Source organism: Ixodes scapularis, unplaced genomic scaffold, assembly GCF_016920785.2.
Source record: "Ixodes scapularis isolate PalLabHiFi unplaced genomic scaffold, ASM1692078v2 PGA_scaffold4__175_contigs__length_147842914, whole genome shotgun sequence".
NCBI lineage: Eukaryota > Metazoa > Arthropoda > Arachnida > Ixodida > Ixodidae > Ixodes > Ixodes scapularis.
The window spans coordinates 112,085,348-112,106,285 of NW_024609879.1; the positions used below are offsets into that span (position 1 = coordinate 112,085,348).

Here is a 20,938-nt window from a genome sequence, read left to right on the forward strand (position 1 = left end):
AGCCATTCAAATTCTTTTATTTCGGAAGTGGGAGAGCAGTATTGAGGCTCATGCATTTTTGAGGGTGCAGCGAGTAATGAAACGGAAACAGAGGAAGCAATACGTTCCACCATAGTTTTAGCACAGGGTTCACATTAGTTCTAAAGACAATCAAGAAAAGAGAACGGCTATTTTCATTGGGGAAAGAAACACGCAAGGCACAGCATTCACAAGACATGCCACTTAGAAATGCAAGAATCAAAGAGAAAATAACTTGTAAAATAATAAAAAAAAAAAGCATGATCCCTTAATGATTTAGAAGATCACGAAAATGCAAACAAGACGAGGATGGAGGGAGGTGTACACATGAAATGGATGGTCGCTTTGCATACTCCAGCTTCATCTTTATCTTATTTCCACTGCTTCAGGTTTAGGTCATTATGCCCAAGCAAAGCATAAATCATATCATATTTATTTTCAATTTAGTCATAAACATCAGTTAGACAAAGCATTTCAGTTAGGAAATTTAAAAATGACTGATTGTGATTAATGAACTGTGGCTCACTATGTGCTCAAAAGTTTGAAAATGTGCACTCCGTGCAACATACGTATTATCCCCATTTCATTGGTGCCACGAGGAAGGGGGGTCCTATACAGTAGCACTCTGGCTTTAGTCTGCTTGTTTTTCTACCCCTTTCAGGTGGCAGTTGCACTGATCTTCTCAACATCGCCCCCTGGCTCGCACGACTGGCAGAGCAGCAAGGATGGCTCGTTCTCCCTAGGTTATGTGATGCTGTGCACGGAGTGATAATTTCAACTACCCGACGAGTATTGTGCCTGGAGCAAGTTTTAGACTGGTGTGTTTAGCGTCCTTTGCTGCCCGTACATCAAAAGTGGTCCGAAAGTGGCAACAAATGACGTCACGGAAGCCGAAGTGTCACGCTGTTGCATGTTGCGATCCTGGCGGTTGGCCATTGAAACGTTAAAGAGCAGCTGCGAGTACCACGAGGCGAACGCGAGTGTCGCTGTCGTCACGGCGTCCCAACTACTGGATGCTGAAGCTTCAGTGGACTGTCGAACTGTAGAGCGACCTGCAGTAGAACAGGCGTCTGCCACATCAACCACCGCTGCTGGGACACCGCCAGGATTGCGACCGGCGACATCATGACACTTGTATGATGCACCGGGCAGAAATTGAGGGATTACTTCTTTGGACACAGTAGACACACCAGTCGGAGATGCATTCCAGGCACCATACCTATCTATACAGTACCACTCTGGCTTCAGTTTGCTTGTTTTTCTACCCCTTTCAGCAGATGGCAGTTGCACTGATCTTCTCAACATTATCCCCTGGCTGGTATGACTGGCAGAGCAGCAAGGATGGCTCGTTTTCCCTAGGTTGCGTGATGCTGCGCACGGAGTGATGATTTCAACTACCCAACGAGGCATGGGGATCGTATTTTTCTTTCAGCAGTGTTGAGAGTCTTTATCTGGGTGGTGTTGTACCTGAATGAGTTAATAAATGTTACGAGTCAGAGAGACAATATATGATGTTTTCAAGAATTTGGCAAATTATCATCCCAACATCTTCATTATGGAGGTTGCATGCAGATAATATGTGCATGGGTGTGAAGTTTAGTGTGAGTGAACGATCATAAAAAAGGTCAACTCATTTTGTCTTGCCTTTATTGCACTGGAAGAATTGTGATGTATTTTTTCTTTCACGAGGCAATAATATTTTGATTGTGGAGTGGACACAAAAGTGTTGTGCCCTCGAATCGAGCTTGGTGCAAACCTGTGCATAGTAATAAATCTTTTGGAGCAAAAAAAAAATTAAACCGGTGGCTATTGTTTCATTAGATATTGTATCGGAGAGAGTTGGTAAGCATTCCTCAGCACAGTGCTAAACAATGCTTTCGGCACATCCATTCGTGAAATGTTGCAGAAGTCTTAGGAAAAGAAGGTATGCTTTCTTTCAGCAAAGCCCTTCTTCGACAAACTTCATGTAAGATGTAATTCGAGAAGTATGTTTTGTGGTGAACAGCTAGTGCACAAATACAGTAATAAAACACGTCAAAACTTGTTGGAACAAAAAATTGGTGAAGTGTTTGGCATCTGTAAAATGTAGAATCTGTACATGGGGGGGGGGGGGGGGGGGGGAATCAGAGTGAGTTTTCAGCAGCTATATATGACCAATCTTGTTCTAAGCAGCCATTTGACCATTCAGAGAGAACTTGAAAGGCATGGCAGTACCAAACTAGAAGGCATTCCTGATTTTCCATATTTATTTTACTGACGCAAGGGGCAAGTTCATACTACACGTCATTTTTTAAACAAGTAATCCAGCACAAACAACACAAAAGTGGGAATAGCTACTACAATAAAGTGGAGATTTGGGCCAGTTGGTTCATTGCAAACAAAAAGCGCCGAATAAATGAAGGGACACAGACGAAGGGAAACAGGACAAGGCGCCTTGTCCTGTTTCCCTTTGTCTGTGTCCCTGTCTTTTTTCGGCGATTTTGTTTTAACAACTGCTAGTATGCACACAGAGAACGTTAGGTCAAGAGCTTGCATCAGTAAACGTGCGTGCACACCGCACATGCTTGCTCAGGTTCTTTGCGCCAGAAGCTCTGGAGGCTTGTTTATTTTCGGTAAACGGAAGAACCTACCTGGGTAGTTTATGCAGGCAACTGCTCTTAAGTTCTCATAAATGTCTGCATAATCGCCACCGGGACCCGGGCTTTTGATACACGCGTGCGTGAACCCGGTTACTCGAAGGAGGCGGAGAATTTCGGGAGCGCCGGGGAAGTGGACGAGTCCGAGCGACAGATGCCTTACGGTGAGACGCGTCACTCCCCCGATTGCACCGCGCGCCGTCCGTTGTGAAATGTTGACAGCTAGAAGCATCCTGCCAGCAAACGTCGCAGCGTGACGAGCAACTGTAGCTTGGGTATCAGCGGCAGCCGCCTGTTGTCGCCGTTCGGATCAGGCGGTCAAGTCGCGGCCGAGCAGCTCCCGCGCCGTTGCCGTTCGTTGTCGCACATCCCGGTGGGGTGCATTCGATCACGGAGGAATGGCCGCTTCTCTCGGCGAAAAATACCCGTGACCGAGGACAACACCGCAATTGCAGGACGCAAATATTGAACGCGGCGATCCCATATGCGACATCACACCAGCAAGCCGCCATGTTGAAATGACTACGAAGTCGCGTTCAAGATAGGTCCAACCCAGTCTTGAAATTTGGGCACTTCAAGTTCGCTTCAAGCTCCGTTCAAGATCGGTTCAAGTTAAGGCTCGTTTATGAAGCGCGCTTGCTCGTCGCAAGACGGACTTGAGCAAGTTGAAGCTCGACTTCAGAGCAAGTCACATCTATGAATTCGGGGGTAAGAAGCTCTTCGTGAATCTGGCCTCTGGTTCGGATAACGTTTTTCTGCTGGGCAGCCGAGCGTTTGAACAAGCCGGAGCAGAGCACGGGAAAGTTCTCGGAGGCCACGATAAGGTGGACTGCGTTCGTTCTGAGCACGTCTAAGAGCGCTGCAAGCGGGACGCGCGAGCGAGTTGTCACGTGATCTTTTTTAAATATTTTGCTAGCTTTTTTTTTCAGGCTAATAAATGAAGCATGCAGAGCGTATCATGTAGCGAACACCTTATTTGAGGTATTCTTAATTCGCTTTACAACTTTCTAATGAACACCTCGGCCCTTAAACAAACAACTAAAATGTTCGGTAATTAGTCCTACTTAACTAAGTGACTAGGCACACACAAAAAAAACGGTCGTTTCTAAAACGCTTGCTAAAAATATACGCCTGGTTTCGCTCCCGCAGAGCGCTCCGTTCCTTTGTTTTTGACTTTTTGTGTTTTTTGACTCCTGTAACAAGAAAAACAATCTCGAAAGCACAAAATACAAATTCTTTCAACGTTAAAGTCGTTGCACAGCTCCTTTAAATGGATTGCCCGGTGATATAGGGAAGATATTAAGTTTTTGCGCTGGTCACGCAGAGTGTCCCTAAATATAGTCATATGTGATATTTACTTCCTCAAAAGACACCCTAATATTTGTTATATCAGTTAAGAACATCAATAGAAAACTTCACGCCGAATTTGGCAATTATGCATGGCTGGTCGTGTGTGATGTCACATCAGGCATGATGACGTCGGAGTCGCGGGCGTCGACTTATTCCCGGTTTTGATCAACATCGTTGATGGCGTGTACAAAGATCATCGTCGAAAAATTCAGCTTTCCTCCATACCGTAAATCTTGTCTTTCTTAGAGCGAGGTTATTTTACTCAGAGAGCAGTCAAAAGCTGAAGCTTTTTGCTTGACGTTACCTCCGAGCTTCCGCTGTGGCCAACGAAAACGCTCTGTGTTTTGCAGGTGCAATCTGAGCAGTTGGGCTCTGTTTACAAATTAATTACTTGTGCGGCGGAGGACTAAGTATTCGGATATTGTGCGCACGATATTCCTAAAAGGAATGACAATACAATTTATATGTTTTCTGAAAATGAAAATTTTACCGGACGATCCCTTCAAGTCCAAGATAATTTTTGCCGAGACCATTGGGAGTAACCTATGGGGAAAGGCAAGACGTGGGGTCTGTCAACACGTGACGTCTAGAACCGCAAAAAAAAAAAGGGATAAATTCCAGCTTTGCTTACAAACTTTATGGTAGCTTTAATCGCGACACCAGTAATTTTTATGCTTTCAGACATGTGAGACTTGAGGGAAGCAGTACGTGCGCCATAAATAGACGGCTCTCGATTAAGGTTAAATGATCATAAAGCCCACGCAAAGGGGGTGGGGGGGGGGGGGGTTCATCCCCTAACTCCCTCTCTCAAAACATATCAGTATATATAGACATTCATTCGATAAGCTTAAAGATTTTGTTCTGTTGTCAATACAACTTTTTTGTGCAACATGGTTTGAAGAAATCGCCTAGCTGTTTCTTGACTTTTGCATTCTCAGTCAAACCTTATAGTCCAGGAAATGTCTGAATTGACATCATCTAGTGAGCATGTACTATATGAAAATAGATACCAAGACTGGCAAGAAAAATGGTGCAACTTCAACTGCTACCTTTATTAAAGAGTAATCCCATTCGGATAAATATGTGTTTCTTCTGATATGACACATGGGTCAAACACCTGTTTTAGACTTCTATTTTCCGTCTGGATCAGGTTTGCTTTTCCTTCAGACGGAAGCGCAATCGTGTGACGCCGTAGAAATATTTATTATAATCAGACTATCCCATTCCGCGAACAGAGAGAGCCGTCGCTCGGCGTCCGATACGACGAGCGTTTCTCTTTGCACGTTTCGCAACCCTCGTTGTACTCCGGCACAAAACACAACCGCTCTGTCTTTTAGAGCGCAGCTCTTAGGGGGCCCGTTTCCGGCTTGAGCGGCGTCGGCGTCGCCGTCGGCGTAACCGCGAGGTCATGTGACCCCCTCCCGAGGTCACGTGACCCCCCGGAGGCGACGTGACCAAGGAGGATAGAAGCGTAGGAGAGGGCATGACGCCAGCCGTGTGGCCTCCACAAGCCATGCTCCCTTGACGCCTCGCCTCTTTCTCATTTTCCTCCTTGCTCTCCTCACTTACCACGCCAACATGACCACATCACGTGACCGTAGCTAGCCTTCGTCTAGCTATGGCGTACTAGAATACACCACAGTCTAGCTTTCGATCTGATAAAACCTACCGGACGGAGCGAGCGCAAGCCTGTAAGGAGTCCTTCTACGATCAACCATCCATCTCACACGTGACATGTCACGCGCACCAATCGTCAAAGAGATCTAATGTCACGTTGGCCACAACATCGTTTAAACTTTTTATGACTAGGCTTCACCAATATTGCAACGTGCCCTCTCCTAGTACTTCTAACCTCCTTGGACATGACCCCCCCCCTCCGAGGTCACGTGACCCCCCTGAGGTCACGTGACCCCCTTCAAGTCAGGTGAACCCTGAGGTTACGTGACCCCCTTAGGCCACATGACCTCCCTGAGGTCACGTGATCCCCCTGAAGTCACATGATTCCTCCCCGAGGTCACGTGACCCTCTCCCCCGAGGTCACGTTACACCCTGACGTCAAACTACCCCCCCTCAGGTCACGTGACCCCAAGGAGTCATCTATCCCTCAGTATGCTTCCATCCTCCTCCTCCTGAAGAGCTGTGCTCTAATCCGGCGTTACAGGGAATTGTAAACGGCTTTCATTTTTTTCTTTGCAATATTTGACATCGTGGTGAGTCCCTTGTCTCTTTTGGCACTGCTAGCAGCCAACACGATATTGTATGGCTTCACGCACAATGCAAAACAAGAAGAAATTGTCATACGAACTCGCCCCAAGCCATCCACGCTAAACGCTGGCCGACCGGGCTCTTGGCTGAGCTGTAACTGCTAGCGCCATCCCAGCCCCCTGCGGTGGCAGAATTAGGCCACACAATACCCAGCTCCTATGGAGAGACCGACGCTGTCGGTACACCTCTGACTTCTAGTGCAACCTAGCACATTATAGATATTGCGTGCTTGGGCAGAGCCGTATATGTAGAGATTTCGGTTATTCGTTGGGAAGTATAAGAGACAAATGAGGAGGCGCCGTTGGCCGAAAGTGGGTTGGGCGTGTTCCAGGGCGTCTTCACAAATTCGAATGTGACCAACCAGAAGCCTGAAATATTACCCTGGTGGCGGTCGCGAGAAACAAATTTAATAAGTGCGTCGGAGTAACTCTCGGTGGCTGAAAATATGGTGCACATGATGTTTCCATCACGGTCATCCAAAATCATGGTGGAAGAGTGCGACTAGCTGAGCGATCGGCACGACCTGTACGCCAATCGCCGAGGGCCGGGAATTTGCCGTCCGAGTGGTCACACTCTGTCCGAGCAAAACAGAGTTGAGTCGTTCCTTACATCTTTCAGCATGATCATGAGCGAAACATCACGTGCACCCTATTTCCAAACAGGAGGGGTTACTAAACCTCACTCTTATGCCCTGACTAAAACCATATACCAACATACACCTTTGATTAAAACAGTTTCTCGCTACCACCGCTAGAGTATTCTTTTAAGCTTTTGGTTGGCTAAAAAAGCATGTCAAGCTCTCTTTCTGCGTTTGGTGCACGCCCTGGCTCTGCCCGCGCCTTCCATTGACCAAACTCTCTGTATACACGACTCTGTGCTAGGGTACCGAGGAACGCCTCTAGGATATCGAAACAAAAAATGGCATCGCCCGTCGGGAATGTTAAAGCACGTACAGTGATCCGTTTTCTCTATTCGAAGGTAACCATCGCCAAGGAGATTAATTTTGAGCTAGTGGCGGTGTTCTGGGATAACGCCCATGTTTATGACACTGCGATTAAATGGCGCAGGCACTTCCAGTGTGGCCAAACAAGCCTGAAAGCATTTCAAGGACGATGACCAAGTGATTACTGAAGTGGATCAATTCCTGAGCCTACGGTAGGTTGTCCATTGCTGGAAAAAGTGCTTGACCTCGGCCCCGTGTGGTGAATGTGTAAAGAAAGACTATACTCCTACCCGAGTTTTATTGCTGAATCTCTATTCCTTCATGACAATAATAGGAACTGTATGAACGCATTTCGCAGATGCTATAAAGCAAGACGCGTAGTAAAAAAGTGACTCATAATTGTGTGATGCGTAGAATGATACCGCATCCGTTTCTTCCAGCTATATACTGACCGGCTATAGGCCAAAATAAAATCAGGGACTGCGCAGTGCCAGTGCAGCAAACTATCATGAACCTGACGCTAAAACGGAATAATTTTGAAACATCGATTTTTGGTCAACAGGAACGGCAAATATATTCATACCTTCAAAATGAACACGTAATTCTTTAAAGTAAGAAAAAAAAAACCTGTGTGGACGCGGGATTTGCAAATTCAGAAGACAGTTTATTCCCCTTTCCAAGAATTCTTAGAAAAGAAAAAAATCTAAAATTACAAAAGAGACTATAAAACATAAATGTTTCTTGAATGCTAAAGTATGGGAGGTTCTCCGATTTCTCGTGAACTTCAAAAGGTGGCATAGCGCGATTTATAAATTTGAAACCGTCATTAATCAGTGTATATAGAAAACGAGTCTGTTCATTTTTCCACGCGTTTGAAGGGGCAGTATTTCTGCTAGGTTTTACAGACTACCCAAAGAATCTAGTCTTCTATGTTTGTTGTAAAACAATCTAACCGCTTTCCTCTGTATTTTTCTTAGTTCGTTTTATATTTAGATGTGTGGATTCCCCCCAAAACCTTGGAATAGTATAAAAGGGGGCCAAAAAAGAGATTTTTAAGTTGTTTACTTTGTTACAGAGCTGCATATACAAATGGGAATTTTACTGCTTTTGAAGCTTTTTGTTTTTAGGTGTGCTCACGCCCTAGTATTAGAATGTTCAGGGTCACTAGTTCGCCAGCCTACTTGCTTGGTTGTGTCTCAAAATAATAGTTGTGTTTCGCGCCTATACGCCTATTGTGTTTGAAGTGTCAGTGTGCCTCCTTAAGGTGACAACATGGCAAATGATGCTTGAGTAATTTACACACCGCGAGAATGGTCTGCCAGAGTAGAAGACTGGTTCATGTGAAACCGTAGCTGCACTGAACTCACCGAATCCTAGGAAAGTAACGTCATTGTCTTCCCTGCCTGCGAGCCACCCACAAGCATATACTAACAGACTGACGACCAAACCTCGCAAAGTAATTGGCTGATCAGTCTCACCATTTCGATCCATTAAAATCTTCGAGGCTTCGGAAGGGACAGTGGCGCAAAGAGAGCTTTGAAACATTATCACACTAAAAACGTTTCTGGCTAATATAAGCGTCTTTGGCACTGTAAATGTAAGAAACTTATAATAATAATAATATTAATATGAGTTTTATTTACCATTTAAATATGGTGAGAGCTGAGGATAAGAAGCTGTCCGAGCAGCTTAACTGGTCTTCAGCCCCCTCAAGTACAAAACGGAGGTAAGGAAGGTAAAATAAAAAGAACAGAAGTCATTACACAATAATAAAAGGTACTTCTAACACAAAAGCAACAAGAAACACCCAAAAAAATTGACATTAGTGACGTTTGCCTACACTAGGGCAAAGTATTTGGAAAGCTGAACACACAAAAAAGCCACAATGTTTAACAAAATGATTTTAGCATATCTCAGCAGCACACACAGTGAAAAAAAAAAGCTTTCCATGCTTTTCTACATTGCGCGAAGTTGGTTGTACCTCCAAGTGTACATATCAAAATTAACAAGGTTATAGCTATTTGAACACAGGCACTCTTTTCCCGGAGTTTAGTAGAGTTGTAGGTACCGTTCACTTCTATTTGTGTCTTGTAGAATAACTAGAGATTTTTTTATTTGCAATTGAACCAGATTACGTATACAATTTATAATATTTTGTGTTTCTAATTTATAGCTGGCACTTAAACGATATTTATATAGGTTGTAGGCGTTTGCCTCGCGAGACGATGAAAGAAAATTCCACTTGGTATACTATACCGCGCGTTAGAGTTGATGTGCCGTATATTTTTCTTTTGCATTAAGTGAAACTTTGTATGTTTAAAATGGTGGTTGTCTTCCACACTTATTGGCAATAGTGCAAATGTGAGTAAAAAAGTGAATTGTAAAGAAGCACCTTAATTCGCGTGGAAAGAAGGTTTTTAATACGACATACTACGCCATTAATTTGAGCTATATTTGTTATTAAGTGGTTAACGTGATTTTCCCACATCATCTCGGAGGAAAATACAACACCGAGACACGTAAAATGTAATACCTCACCGATACGACGTGAACTTAGGATTATGTCCAGGTTTCTGGGAATGAGATTGTTTTTTTATCGTAATATGCCTACCTTTATTTTGCTTCATTCACCTTCGTGAAATCAGGTACTGACCATTTTTCTAGTGTTTTCATTGCATCATTACATTTATTTGTCAGCTCATGAACGTTATTGCCAGAGAACGTATACTAGTATCATCCGAATATATAATAAATTTGGCTGTAGGAAAAATATGCAAAATATCGTTAAGATAAATGTTAAAGATTAGTGGCACTAAGATCCTACCCTGTGGCACACCACAAAGAACAGGTTGAGCCTTCGAGCTCATATAATTTATTTGCATGACTTGTTCTTGATTAGATAAATATGATTTTAAAAGCAATAAGACCCGTCCCTAAATACCATTTTAGTTCATTTTTGTTTTTCTCAAATTGTTAGGATTTATCGAGTCAAAAGCTTCTGAAAAATTTACAAACATTCCAACAACAATACTTTTGTTTTCAGACTGTGTAAGAATATATGAAATTTTTGTTAGTTCGCTTGATTTCTCATTGCAAAAATTGAATTGGTGTGGTGTCAAAAATTACTTTCATCACTGAATCTCGAAAGTATAGCGAGCAAATTATTTTTAAAATCCCTGCAACATACTGCTAGAATGGAGACGGGTCTATAATTTCCCAGGCCATTTCTGTTTCTCTCTTTGTAAAGCACTGAAATTCTAGCTATTTGCATTTGTGACTGGAAAACGGCTGTCGCTAAACAGGAGTTAAATGCATCATTGAGAATAGGTGCGCTAATATCAACTGCATGCTTCACAGGGCGTATCTGAGGCCATCAATAGCACAGTTACTGAAATTATTGAGATGTTTTACTACAGATATCAGTTCACACACGGTGACCGTCTGCAGAAACATTTATTTATCATTTTGAATGAGCACATATCCGCAAGCAGCCGACGAATCGCCACATGCAGTTAAGTTTGTAATGGAACTGTTAATGTGCCAGCGAACTCGGCACCAAAACAATGGCTTCCCATTCCCTTGAAGTTTTGAAAAAAAAAAAAGGTATGTGTGAGGGACCACGATGTGATAGTTTGCTTAATCTGGACCATAACACGTCACGTCGTTATTTCTTATCGTTTGAAGGAGATAAGTTGTATTCTGCACGCGCAAATCGCAGTTTCTTTGCCTATTTGCTTCGGCAATGTTTAAAGCTTGTCAAGTCATCGGGTGCATGAGTATTCAGAAAGCATCTAAATAGTCTGTATCGAATTGTAATTTCTTTTCGAAATTCAGGCGTACTCCACGGTTTAAGTATTTTTTGACTGTGTATACGCTCGTTTACAGGGAAATGCTCAGAATATATATATTTGTTAAATTATTAGCACACCCATTGTAAGCATCATTCCCACCATTAGATGCATCTATTCTGCTCCAACTTCCCGACAGCAGGAAAATTGAAACACATCTCATACAATGATATTATTGTTCATGTTCATTTAAATACTGGAAAATCATTTTTAACACCGACGTCGCACGTGTTGGCGTTGCGAAGATGTGCGCTGGTTTCGCCGGTGCGTGGATGACAAAAGCTCAGCAATCAAGAAATATCTTGATAAAGCAACCTGTCACCGGGATTTCGCATCACCTCACCGAGAATGGAGAGGAAATGGAGAAACTGCTCATTCAGTGAACCAAAATGCGACCATACTGGGATCTGGGAGCTACATTTCCTGGACATAGTTACTCTAGACAGACTCGACCAAAGCTCCCTTTGGTCGAGTCTGTTTAGATTAAAGCAACTGGATATAAAAAAACGGCTCCTTCAAGAAGCCTCGATGCCACAGTCGCATTGCCTTGAGACCGATAACGAGATGTATGTTTGCGGGACTAACCAAGCCCGCCGTTTCTTAAACCGTCGGTTAGTCTACAGGCCAACGCGTTGTTTACAAAACAATGTCGCGTTTTCCCACACCATGGTTAGGCCTCTACGCGTGCGCAGGAACCGTATTCGCAAAAAGTGAAGCTTCTGCTCAAACGCCAACGACAGCGCCGCCGCAGCGTCGTGACGTCAGTTCCACGCGTTCGTCTATACACTCGCAGACAGCTCAAGAAACGCAGCAGGGCGTGGCGTGTCCCGTGCATCTCATTACCCCTCCTTCAGCCAATGGGACTGCGGCGTTTGCCAACAAGAACGCCGAGCAGAAAATCACGAAGCGAGAAGCGTGTAACACCCCCCCCCCCCCCCCCCCCCCCCCCGGTTCTTAAGCTCTCGGCGACTCTACACTAATCCAACCCGCTGACGTCACCAGACGTGTTTGTAAACAGTGTGTTGGTCATATAAGATAGACCTTTCGGAAGCGGAATTCACTTTCTGTCGTGGAACCCCCCCTCCCCCTCTCCCCAAACCCCGTTTCGTTTAGCTTGTGTTTTTACGCTGCTCTCTGGGTTCTGTCCCAACTGGGAAGACGCAACAACGCGTCGCGTCCCGTCACGAGCTCGGGCTTCCTTGCGCACGCGTGTGGCCGCATCGATCGCGGCGGAAGCCCTGCGCCACTTCCGGTCCTGCTCCGCGCACGCGCGGACGACGCTAAGGAGGGAGAGGGCGGTTAGGGAAGCTAAAAAGGGAGGCTGGGGGAGCTATAAAAGGGGAACCGGCGGGCTCTGCGAAAACCCACCCGAGGAAAAGAGACGTTCTTCCCCGTTCTCCACCCCATTCTCGGCATCAGGCGGTGTAGATCGGCGCTGAGACGAATCGGGTCCTCGGACATCCCAGTGCAAGTTTTCAAGTCGACTTCTTTGAGGCGGTCCCGAGACGGTTCCCTCCTGGTTTTCGGCGTCCCGCTCTCTGCTTTTCGGTGAGGAAGACGGGGAGCACTTGTTGTTATCGTTCTCTCTCTTGCCCGCAACAGCTTTGAGCAGCGGCCAGATCGCTTATTCCAGCATGCAAAAGACAGTCAGTCTGCAGTCACTATCGGAGACGTGTTTTTGTCACGTTGCTCGTACACAAACTCACTGCAGACGTGTTCGAAGCGCACATATTTTCGAACCAAAAGTCAGGCGCGTCCGGGGGTAATTCAGTCATCTTGTCTGCGAAAGACATCGTGTCTTTTTATGACGTCATCTTACCAGCGTTCCGCAGCGAATGAGATTGAGGCACAACCCGTCAAGAACGCAGAAGGTTGAATCACGGTACAAAAAACCGTCTTGAAATAAAAAAAAAATGCCATGCTTAATTAAAAAAAGAAAAGAGTTTTTAGGGTTTATGAGAAGCCTCCTGCGTCTACTTCCCAGTTCTCCACCCAGTTACACAGCGCAGACAGCGTTTTTAGGTTTAAAAAAACTATCAGCCTCGAGAATCGCGGAGCTCGTTTCCGTAGAGTACAGGGATTGGCTGTCCTGAGGGCTTTGCGGGAAAGCAGATGCTCCAGATTTCTTAAAGCGTTGTTCTGAGCATTTGAGTCCGTCGTTCCGGCTTGTTTTTTAGCCGCTCGGCTAAAAAACAAGGCCACGCTCGGCATCTGAGTACACTGTTTTTTAATATATTCCAGAGCTCAGTGGCAGAAACTTCTGCGAAGTGCAATGGTGAAAAGAGACGGGAAAAAAAATCTGGGAATTGGTGATGTTGTTTTTATTAGAACGATACAATTATTAGTGTTTACTTGTGCGATTATCTTAAATAAATCTGATTGTGTGTGCTCGTCATTTGATTTAAAGTTGGCGGTTTACGATCTTAATCGGAATACGGCACTTGAATCGTATATGTGCGGTATGTTCGGGCTGTTCCCAACAACTTGTCGCGAACTTGTGGAGTCCATTTGCGGTGTGCCACTTTTGCTGACTCAGCGTTCGAGCGCGTCCCGATGTACGTCGTGCCTGCGAGCTAGGTTATGATATTTAGAACAGTTGCTGTTGCGTCACGCGCCAGTTTCTTCTGAGACCGGTTCACTATTATCATATTATAGCTTACCTATATTTCTTTCTATCCCCGTAATATATCTTAATTATAGCTGTACTGAACACGGTGTTACATCGCTTCTAATGTGAATTTCGTTTGGTTTGAGTAAGGGGTCGTTCTAAAAGAAAAAAAATAATCTCAATTTCGTGTAACCCTTGTATAGTCAATGTCAATTTAAAAAAAAAAACTCGGGGAGCGGCTTATCCTATTCCAGCTCCTTTCATCGTGATTCCTTCTTCTAGGGTTCTCAATGACAAATTTTGCGACCCTATTGGCTGAAAAGCGATAATGACTCACTCAGGCTTGGGTACCCTGCCGTTAGTTTCTCAACATCTAAGTTACTATAGATACCTCAATTGATCTATCGAAACTCACTAAAAGGTTTGCTTCAAAGCGCCTATTCAGTAGCGAGTTGAAGTGTCATATCTAAGCATAAGTGTTCATGCTAAAAACTAAATTCGTAAGGCGATGAAAACGAATCTGTGCCGGTAATGTGTTCACTACCGGCCGACGCTCAAGTTGTGAAAGCCAAAACATGACGGTAGTAGCTTTGGGCGTCAAGCAATGCAATAGTGGAAGAAGAATGTCATGGCGAATATGAGAAAATGGACGAAATTTGGAACTTTGTGCTGACGAGTCCGCTATGTGGTGCCAGCCCGTTGAAGATTTCATAAATTTCCAAACAAATTACACGAAAAGCTTGATTACGTAACTCCAGAAGACGATACAGCCCTTCATTTGGCGGCGATGCACGGATGCCAAATGGTTGAATACCAATGTTGGCAAGTTTCCCGCATTCGTGTGTTAACTTACGTGCATATGACCGGGTGCTCACCACGAAATTAAACTCGTAATAACACTTAAAATAAAAGAAACGTACAAATACCTTTGCTCGTTCCTTACCTTGCTACAACTTTAGTGTAAGACTTTGACAAACGTTTTTTTTAATAAATGGGAAAACAATGGGAAAATGACTTTCGTAATGTCGGCGTGGTTTTGAGGTGTGCCGATATTGGGTCACGCTGTAACTAAAAAAATTTGCCAATGCACTCGCATTGCTAGCCTAGGGTCTATAACGTGCAAACACCATACTATATTTGAAAGACATTTTCTTCCATGTCGACATTTTCTTCCATGAACGACCAAATCGATATAAGCCTCCCTAAGATGAGAATCTTCACTACTGAAAGAATGGCACTGAGGGACAACATTCACTATTAGATGTCTACATACGAATATTTACTTTTTCCCATTAGGCTCCGTCCTTCAGAACATGACAACACTCTTATATCTATATATTCAACTGTTGGTACTGAAGAAGGAGAAATTCCATATATATTCCCTTTAATTATTGGGCATCCCCCGACGTTTGCGGCTCGTCAGTCTTCAAAAAAAGTTCCGATTCTGTGTTGTTCTGCCTGCTCATTACAGTTACGATATCGATAAATTGTATTCTTTCTGCGTTTTTATCCTATTTGATACATTTTGATTATTGCATAAATAGTACTAAATGACTTGCGAAGTCATACATTAAAGGTTACTTGCATTAGCAGCACAATATTGCTTAATAATACGCGTCTAAAACTTTAGTCTGATAATCCCGGCGTGTAAGGTCTGTACAAATTGCAGCAACAATTTTCACAATTTGTCACTTTTTTATTACGTCAGAAGTAATCATTGAACCCCTGCAGATGTTTGTGCTACACCTTTTTTTTTCATTTATTGATTACAGCACACAGAGGGCCAGGAAAAAAGAGGGGAGGGGGCAAAACAGAAGTCGGGATACAGCATAAGAACAATATTGCTACAAAATATAAAGTAAACATACGAACATTCAAAACTTACTTGAACAAATATGGTTGGTCATTGCAGTTCTAAATGAACCGTTTCAAGACATTGACACTGACGATGCGGGAAGTTGGTTTAATTCGGATTGCTGTCTGAGCGTAAACGACTCGTGGTCGGCAGCGGTGCGAGAGTGAAAAAATTCCGATTTTGAAAGCATGGTTAATGCGGTTAAAGCGAAGGACAAGATATAAGGATATCGATTGATAGCCTTCTATATATCAAGAATATCAATCGATATTTTTGATATATACGGTGGTCAGAACGAGAGGGTAATACACACATATTGGTTGATATCCATGTGTAATTGTATACATATGCCAATCTTTTGACCGCTGATATTCATCAATGCAGACAAAACTGGCATGTGCACTGAGCAATGTTGCCGGTCACTCGTTACAAGTAACATCGTTACCGGTAACGCGTTTCTTTTTTCGGTAACGGAGTGACGTACTTGTTACTTTTTCAAAGAACAGTAGCGGGTAACGTACTTACGTTAGTTATTTCAAGTAACGGGTAAGGTAATTAGGTTACTCGCTACACATTCTTGCAAAGAACTAAAAGAAGTACACTTACATTTTTTTTTTGTGCCTCTACACTTCGTTTTACCTGAAGTCTATACGCAACCGACGCTACGGGATTTATTTATTCTTGAGTTGAGGAGTCCCGGCAACAGCTAAACGCCTAACCAGTGGTACACCATAATTCATTCACAACGAAACAATTATTGCGAACACTGCAATAGTAAATGAGATGATGTGAACGATTAGACATCGTCAAAAGGGTGCCATCATGGTGTTTGTCATGTTTGTGTACATGTTCCATCACCCCTAAACCGATCATAAACAAAACATGACTCCTGACTTGCACTTTTGACGCTGTTTGATTGGTTCTATTAGCCCGTAGCGTTGACTTCGTCTGCACCCAAGCTGAAACAAAATATTGGCGCGAAGTCATTAAGTATTGCACGTATTCCACATTCCTTCAAAAGTTTGCCCGTCTTTTCCCCATGCAAAAAAGTATCACTTTTGAAAAACCGCAACACCCACGCCCATTGTCCCAATGTCGAAAAACGCTGACGCAAAAAAACAACAACAACAAAAACTCTTACCGTCTTACCGTCAATAAAAAGTAACGCAAAAGTAACGTTTGTCCCTTTTTATCGGTAAGGGTAACGGTAACGCGTTCCTTTTTGAGGTATCGCAGATCGGTAACGCGTTTTTTTTATTTTGCAAGTAACGAGTAACGTGTTTCGTTAATTTTTTTTTTTTTTTTGGTTAACGCCTACGACACTGGTATTGAGTAGATCGTTGGAGCTATAATGACAGAGTGCGGATAAAACAGACATTTTGCAGCGCGGCCTTGGCGCTGTTTTGGTCGATATTGATTCTGTCCTGTCTACTGCTCTCAACTAACCCCGTGCTTTTCTGTCTTTTTTTATTGCGATTATCACCAAAGCAGCGGTGCTTTGCGTGTCATCAAGCAATTCTTCTTGGCTCTCAAGCTATGACTGCAGCACCGACATACGTATTAACAATGTAACTGAACGCAGCCAGGCTTGTTCCGAGGTCGGCGTAGCTTGTTGAGAGGCGGAAATATCTGAAGATATATCTGCATCTCGCCATATATATATATATATATATATATATAAAATCATATATATATAAAAAAATCATATATATATATATATATATATATATGATTTTTTTTATATATATGATTTTTTTTTTCAAATATGAGTTCTCCGAAAGATGTTCCGCGGGTCAAGGTCAGCAGTTCTTCAAGGTTTCAGCACGACTACAAAGATAGATTTTCCTCCGATCGTTCGCGCCCAATTTTATGAATAAATCTCGCTACGAATCTGCATGATTAAATTCTTTCCTCTTCAACGATAGAGAAGATTTGGACTTCATTATGATTTCAATGCTCATCAGGGTTTTTCACTTTTTCGTCTCGGCATTTACCTTTCACCCGAGTGAAACCACAAGCGGAGTAGGGGTAGTTAGGGGACTCTCCTTCATTTATAGATTTGAATGTTGTAGATAGGAGAGCCGCGTTCAGGTGGGTGTGGGGGAGGGCTATTGGCGACGTGCGCGATCGAAAGCGTCGCCGTGGTCGGCCTTCCACCATTGGCCGAATGCTGACTATGACGTCAGCAAAGGATCCCTCATCGACGGAAATAAGAGGGATGGAAGAACTCAAATATCGACGGTGTTGGCAGTGTTGCTTTAAGAGCGCAATGATTTCAAGCTTCCACCATGCCACTTACAAACACCATCGAACTTGTTGTTCGCAAGGTAATGACGTCATGAAAGGTAACCATAGGAGGGCGCCAGTAAAACATCTCGCCGCTATTAGTATTTCAATACTTTCCTTTTATTTTTGTTAGGGTCGATATATCCGCCATTAGCGGAGAGATGTTTTTATGGCGCCCTCGTATATTTACCTCTCGTGCCGTCAATACTTTGCGAACAGCAATATGGATGGTGTTTGTAATGAGTACGGTGGAAGCTCGAAATCATTGCGCTCTGAAACTAGTACTACCAACACCGTCGAAATGGAATTTCTTACAGTGCTCTTATATCCGGCGATGACTTACGCCATACGCCTCGCAAGTGGGCTCATTGTCGTCTTCTGCGCATGAGAAAGGAAGTAGTGGTGACGTCAGAACGCCAAGCCCTAATTGGCTGATCGCGACCCCCTATCTCAGCGTCGTCTGCTCCTTTGCAACGTCGTCTGCTCGCAACATAGTCTGCGCTGTCTTACCTTTCCTGCGACTTTACGAGCGAGCTCGACTTCGCCTTTCAGAGAAAGCAGACGAAATAACTTGAGCGGTACGTTGTTTTTGTCTAACAACTAGCAGACGCGCATCAAGGAGGGGAGTCAAAGGACTCACTGGTGAGGTGTCCCGAGGCGCCGAGGTTTGTTTGCTAAGAACCGAGAGTGAGGGTGGTTAGTGTCCGAAAGTTCCCTCCCAAATACTTTCCCCCTCCTTTCGTGTGCGGCGAGACCCCTCATTCTTTAACGGCGTCGGCGGGTTGACGCAGTTAACGTCGTCTGCTTTACGTAAGCGATGGCTGCTTTACCTTTCCTGCGTCTGTCGGAGATTCACCGCTTTTTCACCGGCGAGAGTCACCGTTGCCTCGGGAAACAAGGAGACAACAAGAGGAAGAAATTGACCTCTTAATCTAAAATAGAGGTCAGCGATCAAAGTATAATACGGGAAGGGTTCACAAGGGTCGCGCGGGCATATTCCATTTAGCACGCCAGCCGGTCGCGAGCAGACGGTCGCCGAGTCGCGGAGTGCCTGCTAGGCCTAACCGCTGAAGCTCGCTTGGTCGCGTTCGGTGGAATCGTGGCCGCTGGAGCTTTTCCCGGGTGTTTGCGGATTTAGCGTTCTTGTTCGTCGTGGTCTGTTTCAAGTACTTTTCACTTTTTTCTTGCTGCTTGAAGTCGGGACGGGTGAGAAGCGCACGTAGAGAAATAAACGTCCGTGGGTCGTAGCGACCGCGACCCTGTCGGCCATGCTAAGAAGTGCGAACTTCGGAGCTGTCGTAGGATTTCGTCGTAACCTGCGCAAAACTTACGAAAATTTCGTTTCGTGAATACGAATTTGTTCTTAGGTTTTGTCTTACGCACATTTTTGGCGTAGGATCGTTTCGTGAATCTGGCCTTCCGAAAGTCGCAGGAAAGGTAAGACAGACGCGGACGACGTTGCGAGCAGACGACGTTGCAAAGGAGCAGACGACGCTCAGAGAGGGGGTCGCGATCAGCCAATCAGGGCTCGGCGTTCTGATGTCACCGCTACCCCCCTGCGCAAGAAGCAGACGAACTTGCCCTCCGCATTGGCGACGTGCGCGACCGAAAGCGTCACTGTGGTCGGCCGGCCATGATTGGCCGAATGCTGACTATGACGTCAGGAAAGGATTTCTCATCGACGAAAATAAGATGAATGTAAGAGCTTGAATTTTGATGGTGTTGGCAGTGTCGCTTTAAGTGGGTAACGATTTCAAGCCTTCATAATGCTCATTGCAAACACCATCGAACTTGTTGTTCGCAATGTAATGACGTCACGAAAGGCAGCCATGGGAGGACGCCACCAAAACATCTCGCCGCTAATAGTCAGCATTCGGCCAATCGTGGAAGGTCAACCACAGCGACGCTTTCGATCGCGCGAGTCGCCGATAGTCACCGACGAGCTGACAACGGAGCGGCGTTTCTTTCGAACGCCCGGCATACAGGGCGCGCGCTTGCTGCCTTCCACCGTGCTTTGACTGAGCGTAAACGCGCGAGGCGCGCGAGAAGCCGCAGAGCTCTATCGAAGGTAGGAAGATCGCTCTGGAGGCGGGGCAACAGAAGCTCCTCCCTGTTGTTCTCATTCTATCTTTGAATATGGTACTAGTAGTGGCGTGGGAACGCCAAGATCTAATAAAGTGTGATGCCGAAGTGGGACATTTTTACAATATTTTCATTCTTTCTTCACATTAAACATTTCTACTTGAACATAGATGATAGAGGAAAAGGAACGCTTAAGCTAAGTTAATGTTTCACTGAAACTTGGATTCCGTGTTGTTTCTTGCCGCCAACTCATAACCACCTCACACGAGGATTCTTGCGTTTATAAAACATAAATATAAAAAAAAAAACTTGAAGCCTTGAGGTCGTCGTAGTCTGTACGTTATTATTGGACCAGGACGAACAAGTTACAGATATATTTTCAGATTTCGGCACCGGGTTTTCTCATTTCGCACTCGCTCTTGGCGCATGCATAAGTCAAGTCGTGTTTTCCATGAATGCGATATGTCATCGACTGGAATTGCGCTCGCACTTATATCCCAACCCACTCCTCTCCGCTCTTGTTTTTTGTCCTACTCCATCATAGTCGTCCCATCTCTGAGCGATATGGCGCATTCGTGAAACTGCAACTATAAATTGATCCAATTCTGCGGCCAGTTGCATTTCCTGGTGTCTAACCTTTGTATCTTCTGTTTGTAGCGTGCAACTAGACTCTATCTCTTTTTGACAGGATGAGTGTACGGTAGCGCGCTCGTTACATATATCTGACCTGCAGCACTCTGTCGTTGTCTTTAACCATGCTTTTCGTCAGCCCTCATCGAGGGTCTGAGGAAATAAATCTGCAATGTGTATCTCGACTAGCCCTCCCATTCCTACACTGGTCAGCTAGACGCAAGCGTGCAGGAAATGCATATCACTCAAGGTAGATATAAATAAAGAATGTCTTTAACAAACGCGTGAAAATCCCGTCTGGACAACGAGTGTGCGCAACACATATTTACCTCATTCGTGACCCGCGGGTACATTGTTTCGACCGTAGCGCATCAAACCAAGATACGACGATTGTGATTGGGTAGACGAGGAAAAAAA

At 44.5% G+C, this 20,938-nt stretch overlaps 1 protein-coding gene and 1 long non-coding RNA gene across 2 annotated transcripts in view; both read left to right on the plus strand.

Moving 5' to 3' along the window:
* Positions 1 to 202: 202 nt before the first annotated feature.
* On the plus strand, positions 203 to 1,516 carry LOC121837656. The gene is made up of 2 exons (XR_006078279.1): positions 203 to 761; positions 1,296 to 1,516. It is a non-coding gene; the product is annotated as an uncharacterized LOC121837656 (long non-coding RNA).
* Positions 1,517 to 12,399: 10,883 nt separating this feature from the next.
* LOC115324175 (U8-agatoxin-Ao1a) overlaps positions 12,400 to 20,938 on the plus strand; it is a 153,991-nt gene continuing 145,452 nt past the window's right edge. Inside the window, exon 1 of the mRNA XM_042293355.1 lies at positions 12,400 to 12,608. The gene's annotated coding sequence lies outside the window, so the exon portion shown is untranslated. The remainder of the gene's footprint in view (positions 12,609 to 20,938) is intronic.